At 36.1% G+C, this 14721-nt stretch overlaps 1 pseudogene across 1 annotated transcript in view; it reads left to right on the plus strand.

The window, feature by feature from the left end:
• LOC149779967 (inositol 1,4,5-trisphosphate-gated calcium channel ITPR2-like) overlaps positions 1-14721 on the plus strand; it is a 283416-nt pseudogene that overhangs the window by 121100 nt on the left and 147595 nt on the right. Inside the window, exon 2 of the transcript XR_016415089.1 lies at positions 10287-10396. The product of XR_016415089.1 is annotated as an inositol 1,4,5-trisphosphate-gated calcium channel ITPR2-like (transcript). The remainder of the gene's footprint in view (positions 1-10286; positions 10397-14721) is intronic.

A 14721-nucleotide genomic window follows, 5' to 3' on the forward strand; every position in this document is an offset into this window, starting at 1 on the left:
GACGACTTTAAAAAAGGCAGCAAATGTGTTACACTGTAGCATGGTTTATTGTCATGTGATACATTTGATTTTTGGTTTGATGGTTTATGGAACAACAAGTCCAGTGGTTTTTTTAGTGCCGATACTATTGTAGCAAATTACCATACTCATGTACTCATCACGGTAACCAACCGATTTTAGGATTTGAACCCAAACCGTTCATTCGAGAGTTCGGCGCGCTAACCACTGAGTCGCAACGGCTTATGCATTAACTTGTCATTTCTTACGCCATGCAGGATTGCATGTATACAATATATAGAACTCGTCTAAGGCATCACGTGATGAATAACATATAAAACTCTTTTCCATTTCAAATGAAACTTTATGAAATAAAATAAGATTTGTAAATAAAATAAATTCTTTTGTATAGGCTTGCTAAAGTGAATCCCCCAAAATCATAAATCGATTATAAATTTTGATATCAAATGTAAATTCATTTTACATTTTCTAGTTATTAGTAAAAATAAACGTATTTCAATAAGAACATTTGAATAAAAAAAACTGATGTAAAATAAATACACACAAAAATTAACGATACAGACGATAATGCCATAAAATTGTATATTGTGGAAGCAACGATTTAATTATGGAATCAATATACCTGGATGTCTCAATGGCGACAACACATATAGTTACATGCCGTTCACATCGGACCAGCTGTCAGCTATGAAAAAAATTAAAGTAATATTCAACCAGAATCTGAACGAATACTTTTACATAAAATTCACGATACGGGTTGGCATTAGGCATCGCATGTTAATTAGCCGGCACAATCTTGCACGTGAGCTAGTATATGCACCGGTATCTGATAGAGAAATTACAATTTACAATTATCCTCGTTTGATAGCAAATGTTGGTAGGAATTTCCTTCCTTTATCAATGTCTTTATCGTAAACACACTCGCTTCGTGGCCGACAGAATCTCGGCGTGGGAACGAGTAGCATAGTATTGTATTAGATTACTTCCTGTCATTTAAATCGCGTACTTTGCGTATAAAATAGCGGCAGGCAGAGCACTAGAAAATTGATACTTCTCTCGCAGTGATGGCACGATATATAGTAGGTTTACCTTTTTTTCTTTATTTATTTTTTAAAATTTTAATCAAGCGATTTCACTCTGGCAGCTTTTACGTTTGGCCACCACGGGCTGTTTTGGCCCATACTATAAGCCAGGCATGTGCAACGTTACATTTACATCATTCGGGTATGACTAAAAGTCGCTATCCGGCCTGCACCTGTCTGATTTAAAAGTTAACCCCAGGTTCATAAATGTTAACACGATTTATCGTCTGCGAATAGCAAGAGGATGTATGTAACATGTAACATTGAAACTCCAAATTATAATATTGTTACTGCCATACGGTAACACTTGTTGCACGGTCAAAATATTCTTTTCGGGTCAAATAACCGAATAATATTTGTCGGCATTCTCTGGAAAGGTCAATCAATGTGCTGTTTTGTTTTAACCACAGTCTGTGTTTGTATTAACTAAAATATGTGGTTGTTTTAACCACAGTCTGTGTTTGCTTCCTCTTGAAGTTCATAAACCTCATACTTTGTTTGTGTGACATAATGTAAATAGATAACTTTTTTATATTAAACTCTCAGATATATTTCATTTCTGAAAGAGGCCAGCTGACAATATAAACGTCCATATTTACGGTAATATTAAAACCAAACGTTCGACTGAAGGCATTGGGAAATTCCAACCAGTCAAAGTGCTAAACAGGGTCTTGTCTAATTTCTAGAACATTAGTTTACAAAGATTAAGCTGTACCACTTCCGGTTAAATTGCCACACGCCCTTCTTCACAAAACCAATCTTACACCATCGCCCATTTTATTTGCTTTCTGTCACGGAATAATTATCATTTTTCATTAAAAAAAAACATTTCTTGCCTGATATAAGGTTACAGTTCATTACAAGAACTAGTTCTGTAATTCATCAAAGTTTGTGGGTTGGACATAGAAGCTCCGTTTATTTAAAAACAAATCTTGGATGGCTATGTAACTGTATTAGTTATTTAATAAGCTAGCATGAGTAACAAATACTATGCAGACACTATGATAGTTTTCTTTTTTTCCGAGCTTTTAAGCCCTAATCAACACCTATTGCCATGTAAAGGCTCTATTATTCTACAGATCGTCAGTTCTTTACACACGAGAATTTGTGGAATTTGTTCCACTGTGACATAAATGTGACAAAATTACAGCTTTATTTCAACCAAAAGACCAAGTTGCGAGTTAGCCGCTGATCTAGAGTTGACCACTTGTGTATCGTTTTGTTTTTAGCTGAATGATCATTAACGACCAAAACATCTAAATGATTTGTGTGTCGCTTACCAGCTTTTTCTGTATAAGAATACGTTGCTTAAAATATCACAACTTATGATGGATCAGTTTCGTTGTTTTGAGTGATGCCTAGTTCAAGTTGACCATGACAACATCCATAGGTTTTCTATTGTCTCGGCTCCAGTACGAATTTCTCTACGGATCGATGGAGAATGTCATGGTAAATATTTTGTTTGTTTTGTTTACATCAGTACGCATTATTTTATTATTTTGTCAATGTATTATAAACCCAAAACTATCGGAGAGGATTGTTTGGAATATCGACCAGAATTCTTTATTATCAATTGTGGTTGACAAGGTAATGATCTGCTTCTATGATTTCGTCAAATTTTGTATTTTTATCACCTTTCTCTGATATATTTTGACCTATATTGACCACAACTTTTTCCTCTAACATTTCTTGATACTTATTTGGCTAACTGAATTAGCTCATGCCTATTTTCAGTTCGTAAGTATTTTTAATAAAGCCGAAAGAATTAATACCTTCATCAAGTTAAAAAATTCACGATCTTTTTAATCTGGAAAGTATCGATAAAGGGAAAAATTTTTTGTTGCCATGACCAGAAATTTCGGGCCAAAGATAAATGACGTCTCCACAATGAAATATATAAACAGTTACATTGCCTGATTCTCAGCCTGCATCCATTACTTCTGCATTAAGGCCACAGTGATGTTTCCGACATAATATTTTTAAAATCTTGACTTGGGTTTTATTATTGAGCCTGCAATAAAATTTATGTTGCTTTAACGAAAAATGTATCTTTAGGCAATAAATTATCACTTTTTATATTTGGTGTTACTGCATCTTAACTAAACAAAAAGGTGATAATAGAGTGATCCTTTTGAGTTTGGCGCTAAGCCACGCCAACCTCCCACCCCACTTACGTAAGAATATCTTTAGTAATTTACCGCACTTTGTAATGATTTTAGACATTGCTTTCAATCAAAACAAGGAATTGTACAAGTTTTCATAACAAGTGAAACAAGAGTTTATAAATGATTTTAGTCTAAAGTTGCATCACCAAAGTCAGCTGATCGGAAAGGACAGGTAAATAGTGAATGATCTCTTTGATAAACAAAGTGAATTTATACAATGCTTTCTGATGAATTTAATACCATCATTGTAATGAATTTTGCAAAAATATTGAATTTTGACACTAATACCCAGTCATATTGACTGGTTGGTTAGAAATACGCACGAGGATAGTCCACTCATCTTAAACCAAAAAGAAACTATCTTCCATATCAGCCGGATCAAGAATTGATGACAGTGTCAAATGCTGAATTGCTAATACAAAGAAAAAAAAACAACAGGCCGTAATATAAAATAAAACTATGCTAATAAGGCACCAAGGAATTCCACGCATATGACACCTAGTGTAGCTGTAAGTTGTATGGACCAAATCATTAACTTATCGTGCTTACTCATGCAATAATCATTCATGTTTTTATTATGTTGGATGTTGCTCCTGTATGACGGCATTGCTTCATATCGTATCATTCATGCCATTATCATGTTGAACTTTATTGAATTCGATACAGGTCTTGTATGGCTGGCATTGTTTCATATTATCTCTGCTTCACGGAAATAGTAAATTACTTCTGTTCACCTTGGAGTAGCATAACCACCCAATAGGTTGTTATTTACACACAGCTCTGCTCTCATATCACCTGTTGGTCACTGTTTTCGCTTTAAGATGCAGTTCATATCTCGAATGTTACTTAAACAGTGTGACAACTTACAAAACACATACTTTCTGGTATGACATCTTTCTTCGTCAAAATATGTTGGCTGGTTACTATCATACTGTAGCCGTTTCGTTCATAAAGAGAAATGTCGCTAGTTCAAGTGAGCGGCAAAGAAGCACATTCAAATGTAATCGGTCAGAGTGAGGATCAAGCCAAATTTCATGGATAAAGAGGTAAAAGATCGTATAGACTTGCATGCTCTTGTTAGTTTTTGCACACCGGTGTCCAGCGTGTCGACAAAGAAGCATTTAAAGTGGATATTATTGCACGATAACCAGTCCATCTACTTCCGGCTGAATGTCACTGATTATTGTTTTTTTTTTTTTTCCCCAAGAAATTCTTAAGCTAGACGTTTATATTACTGATTACGTTACGAGTAAAGCAGGTGAAAACATAATTAACATTTATAGTAAATGTATTCATTCGTATATTTTTCAAAGTATGTAGTACCTTTTGCCAAAATGACATTTTTTAACCTCTTGTACCTTATATTTATTAAACCTACCGTGGACTGTTCTATAAATAAAAATAGATTAAAGCGATGCTGAGAATTTTTATGTAATTCAAGACAACCATACTGTGTAAGGAGCACGCATCTTGGAATAGTGATAGATAAAAAATTACAACAAGCAATATGGATATTTCAAAAACAAGAAAATCGACATTAGTTCTATGTTTATATTTACTTATTGAAAGTTAGATAAACACTATTGTGTTAAAGCTATTTTGATATGTAAAAGCAATAATTGATCACAAAATACTTAAGTACGTGACTGAATCCAAACGTTTATGAGGATTGTGTTTTGTTTAAGATTGAGAAATACTCAAAATATATCAACAAGGTGTCACATCGAGTAAGGAAGGAAATTCGTCATATACAGAAGTATTCGATATACTGACATTTCTGAACAACTCAGTTTTGGTTTATACATCTCGTACACGGGATACAAGGGCAAAATTAAAAACTCACTAGACCAACATGACTCTAAAGCACTATTGCATTTCAACGTATCTGTCGGAAAAATAGCAAAACAACTCTTATTCGGGTATATATCATCGTCTGGAATTTGACAATAGAACACAACAACTGTAATTTTTCATTTACCATAGTAGTCATATTTGTGTGAATCATCATCTTGTAAAGGGATAGAAGAACACACACACACACACACACACACAAGCACACAAGCACACAAGCACACACACACAAGCACACACTCACAAAAGCGCACACACACACAAGCACACACACACACACATTAAAATCACGGGTCTACTCATATTTGTGTGCATCACTATCATACCATCTTGTATGGTGGACAAGAACATTAAAATAATTTTGGGGTGTGTCTTTTTTGTCTTCAAATTACTAGGCCAGTCAGACATGGTGCTGTTTTGAGAACAGCTTAAAAGCTACTAATTCAGTGAGAGGTAGGTGTGTTATTTCACAAAGTAAAAAATGAATATATCAGGCAGATATGTTAAGCTATTATTTTCACAAATTAAATAATTTCCAGACCATTTAGACGCTTGTGGTATTATTTGTACAATTTATTATATTATATATAGACTAATTTCACAAAATAAAAACGAACTAGACGAGTCAGACTTAAGATTCGATAATTTGGCAAGAATAGCTAATTTTTATGCATTTAAATGGTCTTAACCAACAGGCTCAACGAAGCAATAAACACTTTCTATACAAATTTGGACAAAATTGCAATTGTTTTGTTGGGTACAGTTAAAACTATGAAAGAAAATAAATTCTTTCATTGTTAGGATGCAAAAGGAAATACAATATATTAACGGACTTTCTATAATATCTTAAATTTTGCATATATTTGTGGAAATGGTTTAAAAAAACCAAAGATATTAAAACGCGAGGGTACATATATTTAACCTAAGCAGAATTTTATCCGGCAAGAATCTGTGAACAATTGAATAGCTTGTTGTAATATCAGACATAGCAACGTATTCTACCGGTAGTATTTCCTTAAAAGAGATTTGTGACGGTATATAACGTACCAGTTCTCTGTAGCTAAACGCTCTATAAAACCTTTAAAATGTCTAACGGTGTGTGGTACATTATATTCACCATGAATTTTTCCCCGGATTGTTTAGTTACACAAAATGAGCTACATCTCTGGCATGTAATAATATTCGTTGCTGGTTTATAACGTTCGTTAGATTTGCACAAATGCGGACTTGATCCAAGTTTTGCAGCTGTGCGGGATACTCAGTGTCCACCGTCGGCGAGGTTTCGTTGTCATTGTACTGGATGCAAACTTTGCTAAGCCTATGCAGGTTTCATGCTGTTGAGTTTTGTACATTTAAAAATACACGCATCCGTATTTCAGTTATGTGTAGTTGTTGCTAGGCTGTATAGTTGCTTCTCCTGTCTGCTTATTCTGATGGAATCTTGACAATCTCTCTCTCTCTCTCTCTCTCTCTCTCTTGGAATAAAAATGGTCTAAATGAAGAAATTGCGTCAAGGCGCATTTTTGCAACTTTACTGTTCAGAGACGTAGTGTGAGCCACTTCGTCATTAAAAACACAATCTGCGTTAAGTTCCCTGCATTAAAAACCATTCGTAATTAGTTTTCATGTAAAAAAAACATTGAAGAGAATACATGCTTCTTTGAGACTAATGTTCCCCAGTGTCTATGTACAGATTTTGTTTAATACTAAGATTATACCGAGAGCCCTAACTAAAAAGTCTCTTTGGTTACAAATATATAGCTTGCCTAGTTCAGTAACTGCTGTTCCCTTAGACAAACGCAAAGAGAGCAAGTTTTGAGACTTGCGTTTAGGTAGGAAATAATTTATTTTATATATTTTCTTTTTTACGCAAGTGAAAAACATATTAACTCATGATTGATCAATGATTATACTTTAATGCATTTTTTTTTTACAATTATGTTTTGCGCTGCTTGTGGTGGTCTAATCCAGCAGCTGTTTGAGCACACGTGTATTTGGCCGTCTCCATTAATGATCAAACACCAAGATAAAAGAAGGTGTCTACATTCAGTTTAAATTTGTTTACATTTAAGGAAGATATTTTATCTTTATTTTCCTCAGAGTGCCTTAGAGTCCTCTTCAATCAATCTTCTACATACCCCATACTGCTGTTTAAGTGCGGCTATTAAAAAACACTATTTATTATTCGTTACTTAATACGTAATAATCGAATTATTTACAACGGAAATAATAATAATAATAATAATAATAATAATAATAATAATAATAATGATAATAATAATAATAATAATCACCCCTATTAAAAATTGAAATTTCATAGAACCGATAAAAACGCAGCCTGTTGTGGCGTGTAATGCTAGAGGTTTGACACGTAGTTGTTATTTCCTGAGAAAAGTTCGTAGGTCGCGCGGGTATTGCCCTAGGGAATTAATTCGGAAGTTGTTTTTTTTATTTCCTTCCAAATTTTATCACGCTATTTGCAGATGGCTTACATACGTCAGCTGGTCAATTTATTGTCCCGGTGTTTCCCCATATTAGTCTCAACTACATTAGGTTATCAGCGACATGATAAGAACACGAAGCTGTCCGGGAACGGACACATTTGGAATAGCCAGCAGCAGCACTTTGATTGAGCATTATTGTGTTATAGGTCAGTTCATGTGTATTTTAACCCTATTTCTGAGTGGTGAAATTGTTATGCCACTATGATATTATCCTGTGAATTTTCGTCAAAATTTAATCTAACCTCTCTGACCCCGTGGGGCCCCGAGTGGCCGAGTGGTCTAAAGCGCTCTCTGTTACGGATCACTGCCATCTCACCTCTGTATGCGTTGATTCGAGTTTAGGATTCGGCTAATGTGGGTATGTGAGAAAGCTTGCCAGTAGCTTCTCGTGGGTCGGTGGTTCTTCCTGGGGTTTTCCCGGGTTCTTCCTCCACCATTAATACTGGCCGCCATGCATAGCCTATCGTGTGCTGAAAAATGGCGTTAAACCCCACAGCAACAACTGACCCCGTGATACATGTCCAGACAGTTATGTCGGCCTGAAAAGTCAACCCACATCACTGAGTAAAAAGTTGAATTCGTCGAGACCACTTGTTAGCAGTATGGGTAGTTGTCTGACGCAGTGACTTCTATTATTATATCCAACCCTACAAGCATGAAATCAATTCAAGGTCTTCTTTAAATTGTCCCAGAATTATTTTGCGGAAGATTTTGCAATTTACAATTGATAGTGAATAGTTTCACTAAGCCAAAATTCATCTGACAATGTTTCGCAATTCTCCTTTACCTCCTCGATAAAATGTGCTTCGTCGTTCTCCCTCTCAAATTACGATGCAGTTTAGTGTCGGCTCGGTATGGATGAAGCACGTCACAAAGAAGACCTAATATAGATAACTTTGCTCTTGGCACTAGAGCATAAGTATCTCGCATTCTATATTTGGACAGTAATCCATTAGTAACTTTTTGTTGGTGGATGCTAATTGTCAATTAAACTATCCTTACCTTAATAATATTAGGGTAGGAAGTTAACATGCAAAAAGACTTCTCTGTCAATCAGCCGAAATGCCATTATCATGATTACAAGAAAATACCGCATATTATTATTTGCCGAACATTACAGACTGGCAGTTTATTTTGTTGAAACATTCCTTACTAAATTATGTTGTTGTTTTGTTTTGTTTTTTGTTTTCTTTAAAAAAAATAAAATGAGCAAAGTTTCTACTTTTGAGCCTCGCAATGATCAAGACGGAGGATCTACGTCTGACCTGTATGATCGTGCATGCAAACAAAGCTTAAACATGACGTAAATAGGATTATGTTGAATCCATTTCAGGTACATTAATTTAATTTTTAACTTTTCTGTGGTTTGCCGTTATTTTGCAAGGTAAATAGATAGTGAGTGCAACATACTGAAACAAATAAGTATATTGATATAGAGCAGCAAAGAAATGGAACCTTTCCTAGCGTATGTTTTCTTTATTTACATATTTAATCGTATGCCCTGTAACGGTTACAATGCAGAAACTTACTAGAGATTCGCCTCCCTGGACCCCAAACGGGGCCTTTTCTCACAGACTCTTCGCATACATGTCTACGCTCTACCTAAACGACATTTCCGGATCCGTCCTGGCATTTTCAGATAATAAATTTAGTACTTTTATATCTTTGTCCTAGTATAGGAACAGTATTATGTGTCTGGTATATGCATAACCCGGATGAAAAACATCCACAGAAGCCCGCCGTAGGATGCAACTTAATAACAAATAGATTTCACTTACAAACATTCAAAGCAGGTACGCATGGCAAGGATGTCTGCTTTATTCAGCCGTGCTCACATGGGCGTGACGTGGGAAACAAAACTTTCAAGTTATTCAGTCGTTAATGGATTTTGTATTTAACCAATCTGGTACAACGGTGAGTTGAAACAGAGATGAAATTTAATTTTATTTTAATCCGCAGTATAAGTTTGATGCAGTATGCTCATCCTTTCAAACATTTCTCTCCTGGATCGTTTGCTTGCACAATACGCCGGTCCACCTATCATTAATTGAGAGTGTTTGAAAAAAATGATTTCCTATGATAATTTTTCCCGTTTTTCAATTGTAGTTGCTTTTCAAAATTTGCGGCGGAAGTAATTAAAGAAGAGTGTTTTTCTGTTCTTTGAAGTACTTTTTTCATGCCTATTCAATTTAGCAGACGTTATAAGAAAAAAAATAATGATGCAAATCCACCTAGATTAAAACTTGTTCAGGAAGAATTGCTCACTGTCTTTGCAGGAAGCAGTTTGAACCAGAAATTTAGTAGAGGCGGGTGTTTGACGAATGTACTACCTTTCACCCCGAGAATAAAATGATCGAGGTCGTCTCAATGCTCGACTGACTTCCATTGCTTGACTGACCGTGATAAAGGGCGATACGGCTTAATCTGGATATGAAAAGAGCAGAAGCCAGTTTTCAGTTTGGCTCCAAATTGATAATTTACCTCGACAGAACGTCACAGGAGCCCCACAGAGAGTGCTATCAAATTACAAAATATAAAATTTGATGAGAGAATATTTTACAACATACCAATTTTATTTCTAGTGACAAGAACGTCGAACGTGTAGATTATACAATATACGATAAAGGCGGTTCATTGTCATTTATGTTCATCCTCTGTCGTTACAGCTGAATGAATTCAACCAGGAGCCTGGGATGGGGGAATACCTGTGTATTGGGGATTACATTTGTCTCTACTGCGAAGAAACAGAAGGATATGTGTACAGCCATCATTCCAGGTAAGTAAACTAGTGACCACCTAATGGATCGCAAGATAGCAAACTTGTTTATCTATCTAATATATATTTATATATATATATATATATATATATATATATATATATATATATATATATATATATATATATATATATATATATAACGGGGCCCCGAGTGGCCGAGTGGTCTAAAGCGCTCTCCGTTACGGATCACTGCCATCTCACCTCTGTCTGCGCTGGTTCGAGTCTCAGACTCAGCCAATGTGGGTATGTGAGAAAGCTTGCCAGTAGCTTCTCGTGGGTCTGTGGTTCTTTTTGGGGTTTTCCCGGGTTCTTCCTCCACCATTAATACTGGCCGCCATGTATAGCCTATCGAGTGCTGAAAAATAGCGTTAAAGCCCACATCATCATCATCATATATATATATATATATATATATATATATATATATATATATATATATATATATATATATATATATATATATATATATATATATATATATATGAGAGAGAGAAACACCTGTGGCACATGCCATTGAAATTTCATCACTGCTTTAAGAACGGTCAGAATTTTGGGGCGAAAAAATGAAATAATAATCCTATACAGATATATCACAGGTTTTAGAAATTCGATAACTGCAGTAGGAAAATGTGAGAATATCTGAAGGTGTGTGCCTGTATGAGTACACACACACACACACGCACACGCACACACACACACACACACACACGCACTTGAAACTGTCTTCAACGCAAAATCAAGTCTACATTTTAGCCCTTCATTGTACCCATTTAACATTCGAGCCTGTAAGTCGAAGGGCTCCTACCCAGCATCAGCTAGTACGGTGTATATCATGCCATGCTTTGTAGCATCAAAAACATGGATCAAAGGCGCAACATAGGATTTTCTGTCAACATTGGTCGTTTACAAATTCCCAACATGTGCAATAAAGTCTGGTTCAAACGCTCCACCATTCCATTTCCCATGGGGTGATAACAAGTTGTGCGGGTCTTCGCAATATGAACCAGGCTTAACATTTCCTTTATGAGTGTGCTGTCAAAGTTTTGTCCGTGGTCAGCGTATATCCTTTCTGGGAATCCATAGTGTACAACAAAGTTTCGAACAAAACTTTTGCAGTAGTTTTCGCAGTCTGGTTCCGAATTGGGACTGCATGGGCGTATCTTGTAAAATGGTCTGTCATCACAAGGATATCTTCATAACCACCTTTAGACTTACCAGGAAATCTAGAAGACAAATTCCATCGGTCGGGTGATCTGTACTGTGACCAACTCAGCAGTCGGAACTAGCGATTTCCTTCGTATGTAACGAGGACAGGCTTTAAACTTGTACTCTACGCGTGCCTCAAGTACATGCGAATAAAACATAGACTTAACCAGAGAGAATGTTCTCTCGTGACTTTGATGACTAGCATTATCATGTAGTTCTTTTAAAGCAAGGTCACTGTATGCAAGTGTCTAACAAGTTGACGGGTGGTTTCTCTTTGGATATTGGAAGTTCGTTAAAACACTCCATTGATAAACCCAAGTTTGTTCCATTCTCGGAAACAGCGTCTTACCTCGGGAGTTTCTATTTTTAACTTGTCACATCTTGGTATGCCATTCCGAGTCATTAAATAAATAAATCTTCTAGAGACTTTTCTGCCGCCTGTTCATCCGTACAGGTTGCATGTTTATGGCCTTGATAAAATCGTACCACTTGTTGTTCTATATCTACACGAATGGTGCTGGAAAGAACCAAGCTTTCTCTGAGGGGTACAGTTCAAGTCGTACAATACCATCTTAATAAATAGCTTTAACATCCTTTTGACAATTGTGCTCAGTTTCGTGTTTATCACGGCAAAGACCATCTGCATGTTTGTTTATTTTACCACTGTGATATATCTATTTGAAGTTGTAATTATCTAAAGATGCCAGCCAACGATGACCAGTTGCATATAGCCTCGTAGAAGACAAACCATCGTTCAGTAGTTTGTTATCAGTACGAACTTCCAATTTATTACTTTAAAGATAATCAAAATATTTTGTCTTAAATTGCCCACTTAAGTGCCAGAAATTCAAGTTTGATTGCAGGGTAGTTGCATTCACTTTGATGCAAACCCATACTTACATCACCGATCACTAGTTTTTTGTTCTTCTGTTTTGTACCTGATAAAGAACGGCACATACTCCATCGTTTGACGAATCTGCACGGAGAACGAAAGGCCTGGATGAATAGCATATTCGGGCACTGAGAAATTACATAACTTTCGAATGTATTTTGTTGTGCATCGTCCCAGATCTATTTCTTTTTGGTTTCATTTTTAATATTCGGGCATCTTATTTGTCGGGACATGAGTAAGGGCTTTTACAAGCTTGGAATAATCTTTGACAAACCGTCTGTAATATACTTTATATCCCAAGAAACAACATAAGTCTTTGATTTGCTTAGGAACATGCCAAGTAGTCAAAGCTTACATTTTGTCCGTGACTGTAAATGCCTTCCTCAGAGAAGAAAAAAGACCCACATATGAAGCCTGCGTCATGAAAAACTGACATTTTGACGGATCAAATTTAGAACATATTGCTCCAAGCTTCATGCTTGGATAAATATTCTTCAAACTTAAATGAAAAGATGAGAATATCAATTAAAATATGATAAAGTCTTTTAAATTCAGTACACCTCTTCGTAAAGACATTGAAATGTTGCTGGACTGTTTTAGTCAAAATTCCATACCATTGCATTCATAAAAGCCTACGTTAACTACCGAACATTTTGATCTTGTCCTCTTCTGCTGTCTGTACCTGCCAGTAGCCGGAACAGAGATCCTACTTGGAAAAGTACTTGTCACATATCATGCGGTCAATACCCCCAGCGAACCTGGGAACATGTTCACGTCTGTCACTGTTTTGAAGTTAAGGTCACTGAAATCAATACGAAAACGTAAACTGCCGTTTTTCTTATGAACTAAAACTACATTCGAGGAAAATAGGACTTGATGACTCTCGTATTGGTTCTGTATTTAGCATCTCTTTGTGATGTGGACGAACTTCTTCAATCATGCTAGGAGGTAGACCTTTTTATGGCTGTTTGAATGGAGTTCTATCAGTTACGATAGTTTTGTGTTTACCAAAAATCGTATGGCTCAAGTCACACGGACGTTTGGAAAACAGATGTGACCAATCACCTAAAACTTGATGAACCCGTAAGATCTGATCTGATGTCAATTTTTCTTTATGTACATTAAATCCTAAGCCTTCATGAACATATTCCGGATTCTTTTGTTTAGAAGTCTCAGCAGATACACCATGTTTCCAAGATTCCAGGACTTTAACTACGATTAATGAACATGTGACTGATTTATAAGTGATCTTAACAACACGAGGCGATAAGTTGCAAATGTGGACTGTAACCATGACTGTATTACTCGGTGTTTTAATCCAGGGCAGACTCTGACACTACTACATTGTGTAGTATCAGAATATTTGGTCACTGCGTACCCAATGTTCTTGTAATACTGTGAATAATTGTCAACTCACCTGTACCTAGTAGTTTTATGACTCGATTTCTAGATACAGGTGAGGATTCTCCATCCATTAAACTGTCAAAAGCCACACTCCATTCTTATAGTATGTTATGGTTAACATTCAGAAGAGAAAAAAATATCTCTAAACAAACGAATGGGCTTTGTACCCGAAACGACAGGAACATTTATTAAATAATTGCATCAGATTCAACCAAGACAGGGACACAGATATAACCTTGACTGAGAAATGGAACCGAAACGTACGCTTCAGTACAACCTAGATATTGTAACTGATTCCCATTAGCGCCATATCTTGATAGATTCACGTCAGAAATACTCTGTAAATCTGGTTTGTTTCGTAATGGATTAAAACTTGCGAAATATAACTCACCATGGAGCCAATAACAAAAAGGGCTGTAACTCTATGCCACAAATGTTTATTTGAACTTCATTGGTGCTATCAACTAATCTATCTATGACCGCGGGTTCTTTGTTTTTGTTTGTGTAATTAGTGTACAACTGACTAACCTTCACAAGTTTACCCAGCCACAGGGACGGTTACTCTTGGGTTCTGCGTTCTTTCTATCCTACAAGTTCTTCAGAAATTACCACGACCCCGGCTACTGTAAGTACCCCTCGAAACCTTACGACATGATGTAATTTTGATGTAATACTGGGTCCCTTGTCTCCACGGCCTTGTCTTAGACTTAAAACACCATCTTTCTGCTGTAAATATTTGCTGTTGTGACTAAAACTTATTTACCTTTTCCTCCGAAGATTTAATTCGGTCCAACAATGTAGCCAACTGTTTTGATAAAAT

The sequence above is a fragment of the Sinohyriopsis cumingii genome, chromosome 16 (genome assembly GCF_028554795.1).
Source record: "Sinohyriopsis cumingii isolate HCF-2022 chromosome 16, ASM2855479v2, whole genome shotgun sequence".
In the NCBI taxonomy this organism is placed as follows: Eukaryota; Metazoa; Mollusca; class Bivalvia; order Unionida; family Unionidae; genus Sinohyriopsis; species Sinohyriopsis cumingii.